Raw genomic sequence first — 6,000 nt, forward strand, 5'->3', positions numbered from 1 at the left:
AGTATACAATCAAATAGTCTCGAAACTCTAGCATGATTGTTAGATGGACATTGTGTAGGCTACCCATGATATAATTGGCTCGTTGGTCTAGTGGTATGATTCTCGCTTCGGGTGCGAGAGGTCCCGGGTTCAACTCCCGGACGAGCCCCTTTTTTTTTGTCCTTCTTGTTTTGTTAAAAGAGAATATATTGTAACAAAGTATTTTTGCCTTAACCTAACAGCGTCATTGCAACTAACGGAATAGAAGTATGTCGACTTGTAAGCGGTATTATGAGAGGACTCTTGTTCCTGTTTTAAAGTATTTTATGGTCTTTTCCATCTTATTTACTTCATTTGTTTTCGTTTTATACAGTACATTACCGTCATTTTCACGCTAGCTTTTCTTCCTCCGTGTGAGGCTACTTTGGGAAACGATAATAACTATACCCGACTGTTTGTAGCCTAGATATGACACAGGACACTAACACGATAAATCGCGGTTCCCAATTGGACGCATGACGCAACGACAGGTACGACGAAAGTAAGTTAACTAATTACAAACAGTATTTTGGATGATCTATCGCGTCGTGATTGGTCAAATTACTTTTTCCCTGCGCTGCAAAATAGGAGGACAAAATAACACAGAAGCAAAGAAGTCACTTACTATAGATGTTTAATAAAATAAAAGCTTCTGAGCTTAAAACATAGAATATTAATAATTATCTATGAAATAAAGTGTCCGAAAGCATGTCAAAAATAATTTTTTTTCAGTATAATTCAGTTTTAAAATTCATTACATAGCTTGATAATCTATAGAGTACACTTTACTAAAACAAATCCATACATAATAATCATACGCCTATTTCTATTACTAATTCAATGTTATTATATTGGTTGGATAAAAGGAAAGTTCTGCGGAGTTCAATATTCGTCAGAATAATCACTGAAAAAAAAAGAAGAAAAGAAATAGAGGTTAAATTTATAATATCGAAAGTTATCAAAATTGTTTCTATTCATTAATCGTTTAACATTAACAGCGAGTCATATGGCCGAGCGGTTAAGGCAGGGGCGCCGTTTACCGTATCTAAAGAGCCAACAACAACATCGGCAAGGGTTCGAGGCCGACTCGCTCCTAGTTCTGGTGGTGGAACAAGTCTTCTCGGATAAGGACTATAAACCGTAGGTCCAGTGTACACAGTTATAACCTGTGTGTACTTTAAAGAACCCAGTTCATTATTCGAAAAAGAGTAGGGGGTTACCCCGGTGAACTGGTTCACACAATAGCCCCTGTATCAGGAGGATTACCACCTATCTGATAGGACAGTGATTAATTCACTATTGGTAATCCTTGGCCACATTGCCTAAAGACATAAAATAAAATAAAAATAAATAAATAACAGTAGGCCTATAACATATTATGTGAAGCAACCATAGAAGAGGAAAAAATAGGCACAGCCTACCCGCTTTTCTTTTGCGACGTTACCAATATCTGTAAAACACATTTAAATAACATGTTATCACAATAACTGTTTGTAAACTTTGTATTGTATACATTAGACGACTTGTCTACAAGAAATTAATTGAGTATTGTGATTTGTCAATTACATCACGTGACTCAATTCCCAGTAAATCGTCTACCTGCCTATTGTGTAGTATTTAGTTAGTTGCTGAAGAAGATTTTTATCATTTCATTATTTATATATTCGGTCTATTTCAGTATAAACATAACAAAAAAAAACCTGAAATTGGGGAGACCAGGGTCAACCTAAGTGAATTAATCACTGTAGCTGAGCCGGTTAACCCAACACCAAAGTCAGGTCTTAGAGCTGCAGCATCAGCATCAGATAAGGATCGAAAATTTCACATGGAATTATTGGTAGTTTGAGGTAATAAACATCATTTAAAATGATGTCTTTCTTGAATTGATTCTGAATCTTATGGTTTATAAGACTTACCCGTCAGCTTCTTTCGCAACGTTACCAAAATCTGTAACAAAACATCGAAAGATGTTAATGTCAATAATAACTGCAGTGCATGAATCTCATGTTCATTGTGATTTTTTTATTTAACAGATTCTGAAATATATATATATATTATTCGGCGTATAAAACTTACCATTGGCTTCTTTCTCAACTCTACCAAGAGGAGCTGCAGGTGGTAAAAATGATATTTTTGGCCATTAAAAAAACCCCTGTACTAAATACAATCATTATTGGTATAACGAATTTAAAATACTAAAACCTAAAAAAGACTATTACTACAGACTTTGAGCAAGTATACACCGGTGGTATAAAATAATAATCTGAATATTATATTAGGCACTCTTCACCAAAAAAAAGTCTCATAAAAATCAAAGTTGGTCGATTCCTTACTATAGAGACTATGCTCTACTAATGCATTATAATAGATAGATTAGGCCTTATCTATATTTTTTTCCAAATTATCATCAATATATTTTCGTCAGTGATTAATATTTCATAAGTTTTAAAGATTATTATTAGTTTAGACGAGACTTACATTTAGCTTCTCTCTCAATTCTACCAGAAGCTGATGACAAAATGAACACAGAATAATTAGTTTAGTAGCCCTATTTTCACTGCGGTGTTTAAGTATATCGTAGGCCTACACAAAATATTGCTTTAGATACATTTATGGTAAATCTGCATATTCATGAATCTGTATTGACGGCCTATATATTTTTGTAAGATTAACTAGTTCTTCCCACTTTATTTATATTTCTGGCTCTTTAATTTTGAATCAATTAGATACTATAGTATTGTTAACTCTTCCTCTCTGTCAACTTATCGCAAAAAAAAAAAATTAAAAATCATTTTTATCATTGTACTCAAACTAGACCTTCAAACTGTTTTTGTCATGACATTTTTTATTTTATATATATAATTATTTACAAATGTACTTGCGTGACAAGAAATCTCTTCTTGGAAGATCCTCTATTAATGGTATTTTTGTATTTTCTCATTATAAATTATCATTTTTTTTTATTGTATTGCTTTTAATAGAAACTAATAAATGTTGAGAAACAAAGATTTAGCAGAAGAAGAATTTTAATTAATTAATTTAAGTTTGCGGTACACAATTGTTGCTAAAACGGAAATAATGACGTTCAAGAGAGGATGTCTCAACTTTACTATGATCCTTTCGGAAACATCTTATACTTTATAGATTATAAATTTCTAATTTCCAAAAGTATTCAAACATACCATGAAGCATATTCCCCTTGTTTATTTGTGGTCTGTTATCTGTGAAGGTAATACAATAAAAACAATATTTATACAGATACGATACTGATTTTAAAATAAAACCCGTAAAATCAAAATTACTAAAAGTGTTAACATTAAAATAAAACGTTAGTTTGGATCAGGGAAGAGTGAAATTACTCTAAAGGGTCGTTCACACCTGTTCCGGCACGGTTCCGGTCCGGCGAATCGAACATCAATGTTTCATTTTTACGCGGCTATGCGCCAATCGATATGTGCGTAGCCGCGTGAAAACGAAACATTGACGTTCGATTAAATTTTCCGGCGCCGGACCGGAACCGTGCCGGAACAGGTGTGAAAGACCCTTAATTCTAATTCTATTTTCAGTCTTCCCTGGTTTTATTTGGACAATTAGACAACAACGACCTCTCAGCACCCTCTGTACTTCTGTTGTTCACCAATACCATCCATTGCTGTGTTGCGTGATTTAGTCAACAATGAAAGAAATTCCTCTTTTTGAATTTAACCATGGAGCTATACAATTTTATAGCTCCATGATTTAACTATTATCGAGGTATTATTATTATTGTATGACAATGGCTCGTTTGATTTACAGCAAAATACTCTGCCCAGCATTTTTCATTGTGTGTTTTGATTGTAATTATGATTTTTAGAATAAATAAACGAAACGATATAGATTATATAATGGGGTTGCTTTCACATCGCGGCCCGGATTCGGTCCGGTGCCTTGAGAAAAATATCGTGGAAAATGGATTCAGTGGTAAAACGTATAAAGCAAGATTCACTCAAAATCCTTACGATTTGAATCAGTACCTGATTCGGACTCCGAATTCGGTCTAAACAAATAGTCTGACCTTTTGGCTCCGACTACTGATTTTTAACTGAGCTATATCGTTCGTAAGTTTCGTGAAATTCACAAAAAGACGTTAACAGAATAGGCCCAATTTATACTTACCTACTTTTCCAAAAAGCAAGGCGTCAGTGGTTAAGGTTCCGACCACCAGGATTACCACGAGGATTTGCATACTATAACGATAATTGATAGTTAGGTCTATTTTAGAGATATCTAGTTTCTGCTAGGTTATGGCTTGATTAATGATATGAACCATAAACAATATAGGCTATAAGACCCATAATTTACGTACCTTTAATCATAATTAATTTAACTTATAGATAGCTACTTACCGAGAAGAAATCATAATGCCAAGAGTGTACAAATTAATATAACTAAATCTGAAGTAATACTAAAAACGAATGCGTCACAAACTGTAACTGTTAGTTTATATACAGTTAATATACAGAATATTCAATTTTCAAATAAGGGGCGTTGTGTTAAAATATAATAGTTTTCCCCTTTTATTATCCATTTAAGTTCACTTTTGGTGCTTAAAGCTTCATTGTAAGATACAGTATATATTATCTTGCAATTGCCAAGTTAGAATGTTGTCAAGAACACAAATGTTTGTTACTTTGTTTTTCTTCTCATTTTGGTATGGATATTCCATTCAGATATTCCATTCATTCAGATAATTTCCACCATTGTATTTTCTTATAATAAATCAACCAACTCTACAGTGTATCCTTTCATCATCATCATCATCATCATCATCATCATCATCATCATCATCATCATCATCAGTCGGCTGCGATGCAGGCGACTACAAGCTTTCTCCAGTGTATCCTTTATTCATCCTTTTAATCACCTTACCGTGTCTTCTCGGCTCTAAATTTCTCAAGGATTTTAAAAGAACCATTGAACAACCAACAAAGGAGAAAGATAGTCATTTGTTCAATGATACTAGATCTAAAATTAACAGTTATTGGAGGCATGTTGTCTATCTGTAGGGTCATATTCGAAGCACCCACATAGATGGCCTTGGGCGCACCCTCAGTATATTTGGCTCGTTGGTCTAGTGGTATGATTCTCGCTTCGGGTGCGAGAGGTCCCGGGTTCAACTCCCGGACGAGCCCATTTTGTATTGTTGGTATTTTGTTAAACATATAATTGTAAAATAAAATATTACGGAAGTAAGTATTTTATTTTTCTGTCTAATTTTCTTCCTTTGTTATCGTTTTATACGGTACATTGACGTCATTTCTTAACGCTCCTTTTTCCCTCCATGTGAGGTCCTACTGCATACGGGCAATGCATACGACCTATAACCACATTTTCATAGCCTAAGCTATGGCGTATGACACGAGTCTTTTTGATATTCGTCGCTGCAGAACAGAATCTTCTTTTCAATCATATATCCCACGTGTTACCAGAATTTGAAACAACTTATCCGTTGAAATTCGCAACTTAGATATTTCTGTTAGTTCTTTTAAAACCAAATTATTTAAATCATCTCAACATTTATTTTTTAAAGAATTTTTATAATGAAAATGTGTGTAGTTGGTCGCTTTCTTGTAGATGCTTTAATTGTAGAACGTAATTTTTTTTTCTGTCCTCTGTTCTGGGTTGACCAACTAGCATAGGGGTTTAGCACCTGATTGGTCTTTCCTTGACTTTTATACTTGTTTTGTCTTGTCTGTGTATGGCAGAAATTGAATTTAAAAAAAATTAAGTTTGGTTTCCACTTGGACGCATGACATAACGATATTATGTAAGTGAGTTCACCAATCACAAGCAGCAGTTTGGATCAGGGTGGAAGCAGCTAGCGAGATAGTCCTAATTGACAAATTCTCGATTCCGTGTAGGCCTACCTTTTTAGTAATGCAATAATCCAACCTGTTTTCTGCAGAGGATTTTTAATTCTCTTTTATTTTCTATTTGCATTGA

General features: G+C 34.0%; 2 non-coding genes across 2 annotated transcripts; both read left to right on the forward strand.

Annotated features, from left to right (window-relative positions):
* Window positions 1-76: 76 nt before the first annotated feature.
* Trnap-cgg (transfer RNA proline (anticodon CGG)) lies at window positions 77-148 on the forward strand. Its single transcript has one exon. It is a non-coding gene; the product is annotated as a tRNA-Pro (tRNA).
* A 4,969-nt stretch (window positions 149-5,117) lies between these two features.
* On the forward strand, window positions 5,118-5,189 carry Trnap-cgg (transfer RNA proline (anticodon CGG)). The gene has a single exon. It is a non-coding gene; the product is annotated as a tRNA-Pro (tRNA).
* Window positions 5,190-6,000: the final 811 nt, after the last annotated feature.

The sequence above is a fragment of the Antedon mediterranea genome, chromosome 5 (assembly GCF_964355755.1).
Source record: "Antedon mediterranea chromosome 5, ecAntMedi1.1, whole genome shotgun sequence".
Lineage (NCBI taxonomy): Eukaryota > Metazoa > Echinodermata > Crinoidea > Comatulida > Antedonidae > Antedon > Antedon mediterranea.